At 41.1% G+C, this 12,764-nt stretch overlaps 1 long non-coding RNA gene and 1 other non-coding gene across 2 annotated transcripts; both read left to right on the top strand.

The window, feature by feature from the left end:
- Positions 1 to 5,385: 5,385 nt before the first annotated feature.
- Positions 5,386 to 5,467, top strand: trnas-uga. Its single transcript has one exon. It is a non-coding gene; the product is annotated as a tRNA-Ser (tRNA).
- Positions 5,468 to 10,708: 5,241 nt separating this feature from the next.
- LOC124998401 lies at positions 10,709 to 11,420 on the top strand. Its single transcript, XR_007111054.1, has 3 exons — positions 10,709 to 10,787; positions 10,942 to 11,151; positions 11,263 to 11,420. It is a non-coding gene; the product is annotated as an uncharacterized LOC124998401 (long non-coding RNA).
- The last annotated feature ends 1,344 nt before the right edge of the window (positions 11,421 to 12,764 follow it).

The raw sequence follows: 12,764 nt of genomic DNA, 5'->3' as shown, positions 1-12,764 counted from the left end.
CATCTACTTAACATTCACTTCCTGGACACTTTGCTTTGCATTACATCATCTGGGAGGAAATGGTTGAACTTTCCCGCTGTCAGACAATTAAAGAAAGCAGCATGTAGCGCTACGTCTCACTCACTAGTTTAATTTAGTTGGTTTTACTGCCTATTCATTCAGTTTTTATTCAACAGCACATAAGTGACATGCACATTTTACTACACGATATCAGCAAGCATTTTCTGATGCAATGTGTCACATTGTGCCGTTTAATCATTAATCAGTCGCTAGTTAACAATCATTTCTTTGAATGAAATGTCCTCAAACTAAAGTACTGCCTCAGCACAGGAGGCCTGGTTGCACAAGACTTTAACCTCCTATGTCCTCATCTGGTGACATTAGGTTTTAGGTATGTGGCAGCTTCTCATTCTGCTTCACTGAAACCTGTTGGTCTCGTAAGTGGACTGTGGAGTCTGCCATCTAGTGGCAGCAAAGGGTAAATACACTAATCAGTGCAAAAATATGAGAGTGGGCTTTTCAGAAAACGGGACAAAACCTCACCAAGTTTACACCTGTAACCTGTTTATTTATGCTTATTAGCTTCTGTAGTTTGATATTACGCTCAAATTTAACACATTCTATCAATTATCACAAGCTACAGCGTCACTTATTAGTAAACATTCATTTGAGGATGTTGGGATTTCATTGTGTACAATCCTGCTTTTGCACAGCAGTGTCCAGGAATTGTTACCCACTGGTGATTTTTTTTGTATTATACAGCAAAATAATCCCTGTGTCCACATATGAGGACGTTTTTTTTTCGCCTCAGAAAATAATACTTATTCTTGTTCAAAGATGATGTGCACTTCTAAGGTCCTACTAATCTCAAATACCTTGGAGAAATTAAAAATGTACACCAAACAGAAGTCCAGGTCTCAGGAGGTTAAGGGAACCTGGACATTTGAAGCTGAGGGATTTCTTTTTTGGGATGTGGCCATAGTAAATAGTAGCACAGGGGCCCATAACAAACCATATACAATAATAATAAATAATAATAATAATAACACTGAAAACTATTTAAGATTCTTAACAGCATAATCCCACATAAGAGTGTTTATTCAGATTATAGTAAAGAAGATTAAAAGGTCAAATGAAATCTGCACACCAAGAGGTCTTTTACCTAATCCATACTTTTACAAGTCCTGGGAGTGGTCAGCAGCTAAGTACATTCTTGCTTGTGCATTTACAAAAACTGATTGCAATTTCAGAAATTATTCATAATCCAGTTCTTTACACCTTAGAAGAAGACCAGGTCCCTGGTTCAGACCTTGTTATCTGAAAGGTAAGGCCCATTCTAGAAACAACTTAGAAATAATGTGGTCAAAGAGAGACCTCTAGTGTCCCATTAGTGTCATTACAAGCAAATGAATCAGGAACGCTGTTCTTACACAAGGACATCTGCTTTACAAATGCTTTGTGTAACACTTTTCTTTTATTATTATTATTTGTGACAGTTTACAGATAAAACTATTCATTTGTTAAATAACATTTTGACCAGAAGTTTAATCTGGCTTCATTTTTAAATTATGCATATATTAAAAATGACACAATCTCTCAGTTTCAACACAGATTTAAACAATTTTTAATCAGCAAGAGAGAAAACAGACTGCAGTAAGGTTGGTAATCGTAAATATTACTGAGAGAAATCCAACAATTCTCCCTTCAGCAATCAATGAAAAACAAGCGAGAAACCTCTGAGAGAAGAAGACCCGGGGTGGGCGGCCGTCTGCCTCGATCCGTTGAGGCGAGAGGAGAGCGGTGAGAGAAAAGATGAGCGCTGAAAAACAATAAACGCTGAGCAGGTTGGTGGGGTCAGTAAATAGAGGTCAGAAAACGGGCAGCTCGGGAGCCAGAAATACCAGCAGAGCGGAACAAGCAGAAAGAGAGAGGGAGCGAGGGAGATCTCTCCATGGCCCAGACTTTGGAGAGTAGAAGATGGCAGTTAACAGATATTTCCTTTCCAATCTGACACAGTTTGAGAGGATTTGAGAGAAAGAACGGGATGAACTGCCCAAATCCAGGTATCCAAAGCTTCTAGAGACTTGCCAGGGAGACATTGAGTTGCAGTTGCTGCCACAAATCCACAAAGTACTGGATTGTGAATGTTAGATTTGAGTTTTTAATTGTAAATCAATTGGCAGCAGTCTGCATTAGCTACTGACATGGGGCACTAGCAGCAGCAGCAACAGCAAAGTGAGGCCAGTTCCTGCTCTTTAGCCGCTCTGACTTGTCTCCCTTCTCTTAGAGGCAGATAATTGACATATAATCTGATAATATACTGTGCTATTTATAAACTGATTTGCACAAAAAAGGTTTAGAAACAACTCAAAAAAACACAAGGTGTTGACCTGGCCTCCGAATCCACTTCATCCATCAACATTGAAGCAGTTCATGTGAGGAAACCCACAAACATCTTAGAACTGAAGCGGTTCTGTACTGAGGAACAGACTCAGCCACTGCAGACGACTGTTCAGCAGTTACCGAAAATGTTTTGTTGCTGTTATTGCTGCACAAAAGAGAACAAGGGTTCACTTACATTAGCAGCTTACATATATGCATGATAATAATTAATTAGCACAATATATGTATATGCATACTTATAATTAATTAGTGTAATATAGTATAATATCAGTATTTCATTGCCTCTTTCTCTGACTTACGGACTTCCTCGGATGTTTTGAGTCATTTTTACGCAGAAATGCAAAAAATTCTGAGGAGTGCAAACATTTTTAACGTGGTTCCTACCCAAATATGCAAAACTATGGAATTTGATTGTATAAATTTCCAAGTCTGGAAAATGAAAACTACTGTATGGAAAAATATTCATGTTTCCAAGACTGTTACCACATAAAATTATGAATTATTTAAAAAAAACAAAAAAATGGATCAATCTGTTTTTTTTTTTTGTTTTGTTTTTTTTTAAGGCACTTGGCACCACAGCTAAAATGTTTGTATGAGAGCACACAGTAGGCTACACATATGATCGCTGACCCTGTTTTAAGACACACTGTCTGTTTATTGAACAACTTTTATCACTATATACGCCAGCAAGTTTGGACTGTAGTTCAGAAGCTAGGAAAGTTCAGTTACTTTTAATTGAGATTGGCATTTCTGTTGTGAAAGGGATGGGGCATGCGTTTCAGGAGTCACAAGGGTCAAGTTTGAGGTTTGAATGTTAGCAACAGTAAACAACATATTAGAAACCTTTTATATGTTTTGCAATTACCAGAATAAAACACAACATACTCACTCCCTGCACTGCTTATTAAATGTGCATGCACGAGCCACTATTCTTCATGCTCAGTGCCGCCTTTCTGTGCGCCAAGGATTTCCTGAACCCCACTGAAAACTCATGAAAGCCTCTCCTGTCAAAATGAAGGTAGACATTTCAGTATTCATTTCACGCATGGACCGTATATAACCTGTAGGCAGCGGAGCGAAACCGGACGAGTTTCCTCGGATGAACGCGGAAAAAATGAAGTTTTTGGAATCGTAAACTGTGTGTGTGCGTGTGTGTGTGCGTGGGATACGACGGCACGTACGGCTGGGAGGTAAATGTCCCTCACTCATCCCCTGCTGTCAAGCCGATGATGACACTGCTTCACCAAATGCATCCCATTACTCGTGCACCCCGCGCGCATCCCAAGCATCATTTCTCCCTCGCTCTCTCCGTGTGCTAGGGCGGCAGCCTCGTAACAACGTTTGCACGCGGGCTTTTGCTTTTAAATACACCGTACAAATAAAGATAGAACCGTACGCCATAAAAGTCTCACTCCTTGTCCACTTAAGTGGACAAACAGGTCACCCCTCAACCACCTTCTGTCGCCAATTTCCATCTACCTTTGTAAAAAGAACCAAAATAGGAACAACATGTAGCACATATGAGGGATTGCCATGGGAAGCAAATAAATTAGGGTACTGTGGCTTAGCCATGTGGTTGCATGGTGAAGGTTTTAGACTGACACACCTCGTTTGGCCTGTCCGCTGTGATTTATGTCACCTTTGCACACAATATAACTAATGGACTGCCATCCACTTAACAAGACACACACGTGCTGCACCTACGTACATTAAAGCAAATGAAACCTGACACAGGATCATTCATTTCAGCACTCTCACCTCACCCTCCTTTGGTCTCTACTTCATGTTGTACGGCTGGTCACGGCGAATGTTTCAGCTTTTATCAGGCGCACATGTGCATAAGCTAATATTTATTTAGTTGCAGGGGCGGATCCAGAGGATTTTCTGGTGGGGTAACGACAATTCACCTGGGGGGGCCCAAAAGTAACAAAAATGAAGGCTGCCACTGATCACGCACTTCAATATTTATATTGTACAGGTACTCAGTGTTGTCATCTTGCTTTTCTTCTTACCAAGTAGTAACACACAGAACACTAGGATGTTTGCAGAGTTAGTCAGACGTTAGTGCTTCTACAGTGAACATAGCAGTGTTCTGTGCAGTAATCAGTTTTAAGCACCACTTAAATTCTTACAATGTAACAAAAATATTCTATAATAATAAAATAGAAATGGTGACATAACTTATTAATAGGTGATTATTTGTTCTTAGATGATGTGAAGGAGGTAAAAATCTAGAAAAATACAAAAGAAGAGATGTGTCTTCAACTCACTCTGCAGGATTTTCCCAGAGTCACTTTAGGCAAAAACTATGTTTCTACTTTATCCTGCAGCCTGATTAAGAAATACTCTTATTTACTTATTTATAGTTTTTCTTACTACACACAGACTTTCTACTGTCAAATTGTGTGCAGGGGTTAAATTATGGAGGTAAAAGTTCAGGAAAATACAATAAAATAACAATATTCTGACTCACCCTGACTGTCACACTCCTGCTTGTCACCTGCACTCTCCCTGCTAATCTTTTGCTAAACACAAGACAGATGTTACTGAAATAGTGGAGAGATTACGTTTATCCTGTTGTGGGGCTAACTAAAATAAAACACACCTGCAGTGTTGTTTAACAGTTTTCCAAATCTGGCCCAAATGGATCAGAAGATGGCAAAAAAAAGTCCGTGACTGGTGAAGTTACACGAGTTCATTAGCGAAGGGCGCGAAGCCACTTCCTGTGTCTTTTTTTTCCAAAATAAAAGCCTTTACGTGCTCTTAACACAGTCTAGTCACACAAGGTTTCAGCTTCGCTTCCGTTTTAACATGCAGTGGCGGTAAAGCGCTTTACACAGTGATTGACATCACCATGAGTCAATGACCATTGGGGGGGCACACGGGGTGGCCAATCAGATCGCATAGGGGACCCGTGCCCCCCCGTGCCACCATGGAAGTCCCGCCACTGTCTACAGACATGGGTGACGCACACCGCCAGCTGCTGTGATGGCCGAGTGGTTAAGGCGTTGGACTTGAAATCCAATGGGGTTTCCCCGCGCAGGTTCGAACCCTGCTCGCAGCGAAAGGATTCTTTTCGAGGATCAGTTTTTAGCATTGTGCGAATTTCAGACATTTCCTATCTTCTAATGATATCAGATTTTCACTTAATGATAATCGCCGCTTATCCTCACCAGTGTGGCAGGGGTTGCTGGAGTACACACCGTGGATAGGGTGGCAGTCTATCACACCTAGGGTCAATTTAGAATAACCAATCAATCTAGCGAGCTTGTCTTTTGAGGTGGGAGGAAACCTGAGTACCCGGAGAAAACCCATGCAGACACATGAAGAACATTCACCAGAAAGGCCTGAGCCAGACTCGAACCCAGACCTTCTCGCTGGGAGGCATCAGTGCCAACCACAGAGAGCTGGACCGCCTCACAATGATGATATTATCATGATATCAACAAAAACGTAAAGAATAACAATCCAATCCAATGCATCTTTAACTTTATTGGCACTGGGTCAGTGGAGGCAGTGCATTAAGTTAAATATATATATATATATATAGCATACATGTGCAAAATAAACACTGTCACAATCAGTGACACTGGTTATTGTGCCTCACCTTTATGTTCAAAAAATTACTTAACATTAACATCTATGTGACTCTGAAATATTTGTTTCTAATATAATTAGTCACTTTCTTCTGTTCTTAAATCAAGAATTGTACCACAGTCAACCCAAAACCACAAGTGAAGGCGACTGTAAGATTTAAGTATGCTTTGGGATTGAATTAAATACCATTTTCACCAGTAATTAAAAGTCACAGTAAGTTTTAGTAAGTAAAATACTCTAACATGCTATTATGTGAGGTTTGTTTCTTTAAAACGTCATTTAATTAGTCAAATGTCAAGTTCTTGTCAAGTTCTTTGGTTGTAGTTGCTAAGCTCTTTTTATTTAGATTGAACCACTTTCCTGTGGTTTGTCATGTTTAGTTTTTCCTGCTGTTCATGTTTGCTTCCCGCCTGCGTGAACGCCTGCTCATTCTTTTGATGGTTTCACCCGTTGTTTTTTTTTTTTTTTTGGCTCCTGGCCTTCATCAGGTTCCTCCGGAGACTATGTTTTACATAGTATGATGATGAAAAAACAAAACAAAAACAAACAAACAAAAAAACTAATACGGTTTGAAGGCCAATTTCAATTTAACATGCTATTTTAAAATGTATTGGCATGGATGTAGCCAGAGGCGAAGGGAGATTCAGTTGTTCTGCAGTCCCGTATTAATGATCACAGAGTTGTAAAGCTAGATAAACTTGTTACAATTCATCCCACGGGAAACATGTACTGAAATCTGCGGTGATACATGTAGTAGATGTAAAGTTAATTGACTGTACAAATGAAAATGTTGAAGGAAGCAACAGGGGGCCGAATAATTAGGCTTCAAACATGGTGGTAAATGGACTGGATGATACATAAAATGTGATTGTTTTCTGTGCCTTAAAAAGTAGCTGTATTATTTCTAGACAAAAAGTTCAAAATAAACTGTATTTCTGTTGAATGCCCAGGGATGAAATAAAGCAGGGGTCTTCAACATTTTTCAGGCCAATGACCCTTGACTGATGGAGAGCTATACTATATGTGCTCTATATTAAACTCTGGCTCATGCTATTTATCAATATACATTAATATTATTTTATACATTTTCATGCAATATTAAGGTATCCCTTATCCCTTTACTAAATATGTTTGATTCATGTTAACGTGCATTTAAATAAATTTAAATTTGTAGGGGCAAATTTAAAAAATATATATATAAAAATGTCTAATCAACCAAAGATCCTTTAGTGCCTCCGCGGACCCCCTGTTGAAGACCTATGCAGTAAAGCCTTCAAGGTGGTTAAGGGAGACAATTCAAGGGCACTGCTGCTCTTATGTAACAGTACTCGCTGCTTCATACAGATTACCTATCACACACAAGTCGCTCCCTGGGAGGAGGATTCCCACAACAGGACTGATTTATGTGTATAAAAGACTGCTTTTCGCACCTTTCTTTCTCTTAAAACAATACAACGGAGGCGAATGTGAAGTCACATGAGTTAATCTTATATGTACTCCCATCGTTTTCTAATTTATATTCGTGGGAATCCTAATGCGAGTGTAGTCTTTAGGGCCTACAGCAGTCAATAATCATCCAAGCATTAAATTGCTTCGAGACAGCCTACAGAGTTATCAGGCAGCACGCCAATAAAGCTCCCTCTATAAGGAACTATATTTGGAAAGGGTTTCCCACCTAGCCCTCAACACCTCCTGGCCTTTAACATCATTATAAGAAACAGGCAGCAAATGCCAGCTCACAAATAAATTTCATCATTGTCACATTGCGGGCACTTTTGTTCAAAGCGCCTCGCATTTGACTTCCATGGGAACGAGAGCTGCGTCTCGTCACATCTCCAGCGGATTAAAGAAGGAGTAGAAATAGCTGCGACCACATCCCGGTACCAGTGCCAGTAAACATGTCATTAGCAGCAGATGTGTCGGTTTCGGTTCAGTTACGTTCGGAGGAAGAAAAAAATATAACTCAAGGGCCTTGTCACAACGCAAAGCGCCATTTATCTACGTGTGGCACAGTGAAAAACAATGGCTGAAAGCAGCACACTATTCCTGAAAATTGCTGGTTATGTGTTCTCAGTCGAGCAGATTACTTCGAAGCATTGTGATAACAATCTCAAATTTAAACAGACAGATAAATGATAAAGCAACTGACGGCCGAATGCGACATTGTGCACAATGTTCAATGTTTTACACCTGTTCTATTTGAGGATTCCAATGAAAATAATAACGTGCCCTTAGCCCTACCTAAAACTATTCAGAACTTTGGTTAATATATGGAATATTCTTTGTATCTAGTGCAAGTTACTGGGATACATGACTTTATTGATTCCCACAGGTACATTATTCCTGAAGTTGGTCCCATATACCAAACAGAAGGCTTACAATTTCAAGAATCCCAAATTTTGTCAAATTGTTGGGATATATGCGCACTTCCTCATTCCTACCTTTAACTATGCGAAGCTCACAGGCAAAGCATGTAGGCCAATGAACCTGTTGTAAGCATAATCTCATTCTATACTCACACCATCAGAGAACTGATCCAGAGGATTACAAGCAAATATTTAAATAGAAACGTAAATGAAATGCAAATCTCATGCACCTTGCCTTCTCCGAAGAAACTGCCTTTACGATATTAAAGATAATATATTATACAGGTATCAACATGTCCTCACAAAGAAGCTCACGATGCCTGAATTAGATAGCCCACAGAATTAGATAGAGCACTCATTTGTTTGTGCCTTGCGGCTGTTTTTGACCCTGCTACTCCCCAATGTTTTGGATTTCTTATAAAAAGCATAGGGACTTGCAAATATGTATTCTGTATAGTATCGATTTAATCTCAGCCAGGGCTGCATCATTTGTGAGTAGACTAGTGTAGAATATGTATTATTCCCAGGTTTTGGATTCAGAACCGATGTATTTGATGTATGGACATGTCCCCCTCGGGACAAATGCAGCTGATACAGCCAGGAAGAGCTTTGCCAACATGACGACCTGAGGATATTTAGGGTTATTCTACTTCACCATGCAAGTTGCTCAGAATTCAAAGAAATTCTGTCCACCGACACGTAAGAGTAAACATGAGGGAATTCCTTAAGCGCAGGGTCAGGATATCTGTCCATCAGGTTCCCTTTGACACCAGCTTTGACAGTTAGACTTATATCTATATATAATATATAATATTTTAGATACAGGATCATGGAAACTCATGATGTGGTGTCACCACTAAATGTTCTGTAAATTTTTAGGTGTGTAACGACCTCAATTAACTCCTTTGCCAATTTGCTTAAATGTCTTTTGGGAGCCAGTCTTTTTTTTTTCCTTCCTTGCAGGAGTGTTGTTCTCATGCAGGTGATACCATCTTGCATGACTGAGGGAGGCAGTATAGCTTTCATCTTGATTATCCTGTCTTTTTCCATTGTCGTTGTAGTTAACTGAGGAACTGTAATGCTCCCAAAGTGCTGGTTTATCTGTGTCTGGCATAATTAGCTGTGCAAGCCTTGTGAGGAGGACAACATCAGACCCTCTGCAAAAGTTGCTCAGAGGAAACTTTTGAATTAAGTTCTGCAAACAATGAAAATAATTTAAACTGCACTGCCTTGTTTGGTACGCATGCGTGCATTCCACAGATGATCGATTGGATTGAGATCTGGGAAATTTAGAGCCAAGTCAAGACCTCAAACTTATTAAATTTGCTCCTCAAACCATTCCTGAAACCACCTTTCTGCTGAAAGAGGCCACAGCCATCAGGGAATACCATTTACATGTACAAGGGTACGTGGTCTGCAACAATGCTTACGTAGGTGGTATGTGCCAAATAATATCTACATGGACGGCAGCACCTAAGGTTTCCCAGCGTCCTCTGGCTTGCCTCCTTCCCAAAGTGCATCCTGTTGTCATGTGTTCCGGGGTAAGTGATGCACACACACTCAGCCATCCATGTGATGTAAAACAAACGTGACTCATCAGACCAGACCCCCTTCTTCATTGCTATGAGGTCCACTCCTGATGCTCACGTCCCCACTGTTGCTGCATTCAGTGGTGGGCATGGGTACCTCAAGAAATCATGGTATGCTGACCTGGTGGCTTAACCAACTTAACCAGTTGAAGCTGGCTTGCAAGTCTCTCACCCCACCACTTCCCAAGAGATGTTGGTTTCGACAAAGATCAAGAGGGCCCTAAAGGACCTCTCAGAAGAAGCAGAGAAGGGAATCTTCTGGCTCTGGCTGAGAAGAAATGTTAGAAGTTGGGGAAAGAGAGGCCATGTGTTGACCTTACCATCAATAACCCAGCTGCAGGGAGCGGCAGGGAGACATTCCTGGCCGATGCCCCGCCAATCTGAGATGTTCTGGTGACTAAAAGGGCGAAACATCAGTGACGGATGGCTCCCAGCTGAAGACCCTGCAGCTACTACTCAGGCACTGGAACTGCTTCAAGCAGAAATGCCTTGCAGGTAGTAACACCTGCCTGTAAATCAGTTTTCTGCCTGTTATATCCCGCACACTAAGAGGTACCTTGATGGAAAACTTTACTCGTCATTGGTCATAATGTTATGCCTGAAAGGTAAAACCTCCCATTTTTCATTTTTCAAATCATCTTTTTTTTTCTTCAAATCCCGCTTTTATTTCGAAGAAAAACCTCTCAGCTTCCTGTGCGCGGGGCTCAGTGCGATAAGCTTCACTGCCTCGGCTGGTGCTGCGAGATTCACTGAGAAAGGATAAGAGGAGAGAAAGAGAGCGCGGCTCTCAGAAGCTGTCTTCACCGCGGAGCCACCACAAGCACGCAGCCAGGTGAGTGAAGCGGCGATCGCGGTGCGAAAAGTCGGGGACGAAACCTGCGGCGTCCCCCACCTCCTCTCCCGGTTCTAGCGCTGGTCTCCAGTTCATTCACTACTTTGCGATCTTGGGGCTTGACGATGAACTAAGAAGGTGAGGTGTCTGATAGGCGCAGGTCGCTTCCTACCTGTCCAACTGTCTGGTCGCCGCCACCGGAGGGAGATCAGATGTTACTTTGTCCGCTGCAGCGCGTTGGCCGTGGCCACTGCGTCTCCACCATGATGCATTGTTTTAGATGAAGTTGCCCCGAGTCGTATCCTGGTTCAGGGAGCAGGCGGCGGCGGTGAAGGAAGGCTTCACGTGTGGTGCAAGATTTGTGGTGAAGTTGTTTTTTTTTTTTTTTTTTTTTTTTTTTTTTAATTCCATCAGCTTGAAGGGGATACGCTGATCCCTGTCAGTCATCTCACACTGACTCATTTTTTTTGCACAGTTACTGGAGATGAGGCTGCTGAGTTTTCAGTGTGGTGGAGCAGATCTTCAGGGATTGGCACATGGTGGCACCATATTCATAAACAATCCCCACATGTTAATGTATTTTGCATAGAAGTGTGTTTTTTGGCTTTAAGAATTAATAATATATAAATATATATCAAATATAATCCATGAGTATCTCCTTAAAAACATGATTAAATGCAGAATTTGTTGTACGGATGTCTTCAGGTCGCTGTCTGCCTCCTGTAAGGGAAAAATAACTGTGGAAGTGTTTACTGCACCACAGAGAAGATCTATCATTTGGGCCTCACTGTTGCACCGGCTGACATGCGGCCTACTCTCTTTATCACAAGCACATTTGTTTGAGTCCCACACTTGTCTGCTTGCCATACTCAAGAGAGCATCAACATGGCATTATTCAGCCGGTGGAAGTAGTCCCACGGCTACATTTCCTACAAAGTATTATGAGTTGATGAAAATATCAAAAACGATCGTTAAAAATTAATACGTGTATGTGTAAGGCATGTTGATTTGTCATCAGTTGAACCAATGCATGGAACTGAGGAGTGTAGAAAGTCTAAAGTATTAAGAGACAGACATCAACATGTGGCTCTTTCAAAAGATGCAAAAGGTTGAAATTCGAATTTGAAATCAAATGCGTGTGACAGCTAGTGTACTTGAAGCGTGATGTATAACATATTTGTCCCAAAATACAAAAGCTAACTTTGAGCCCCAGTCCTATAGCCTCCCTGCTAATACTATCTCTTCTGGTTGCTTTTAGCCATAGGCTGTAGTTCTTGCGATGTGTTCAAGTGCCACTTTCTGTTGTGTAAAATATGTAAAATATATATTTGCACTCCAGGTACAAAAGAGTCCACACTGCATGCTTGACCCTCAGCATTTAGTTCACCAGTCCATTATCTAGCAGGGTTAGCTTTTGCATCTCGGCAGATGCTGCGATTTCTCTGTTGACTCAAACAACAGCTGAGTTTTGCCGTTATATATGATCGGACACTTTTCATCCGGCCCTCGCAGTGAATGTTAATGCCAAGCCAATTTTGTCAAGTGATGATCCCAGACTTCTGATTTATGTACTCCTTCAAACCAACGGCCTTGGGAAAAGTCAGAAAGTATTAAAAGCCAGACAACATCTGACCCTTTGCTAGTGCTAAAGCTTGACAAACTGATTTACTGAAACTTGTTAATACAAATACCTGTCGTAGAGGCAGTGATTTTATATTGACTGGGACATGATTCTAAAGCCTTTGAATTTGTCTAGAGAGCGCATGGTACGCAATGTTCGGTGTGACGTATCTGCCATCCAGAAATCTATTCATGTACACGTTCCTGCACTCTCGGAACAAAATGTCTCCACCTTAATATTTTTTGCAGCAATGCATCAGTTGTGTACCATTAGCTTTAGCATTTTAGCAAGAAAACCATGGGCTTGCAACAGAGATTGTAGAGAAGTCAGGAATCAAGAGACAGACCGACGGATTG

This window comes from Mugil cephalus, chromosome 20 (genome assembly GCF_022458985.1).
Source record: "Mugil cephalus isolate CIBA_MC_2020 chromosome 20, CIBA_Mcephalus_1.1, whole genome shotgun sequence".
Lineage (NCBI taxonomy): Eukaryota > Metazoa > Chordata > Actinopteri > Mugiliformes > Mugilidae > Mugil > Mugil cephalus.
The sequence above is the reverse complement of the archived record's forward strand: the minus strand, read 5'-3'. Positions and strand labels throughout refer to the sequence as shown.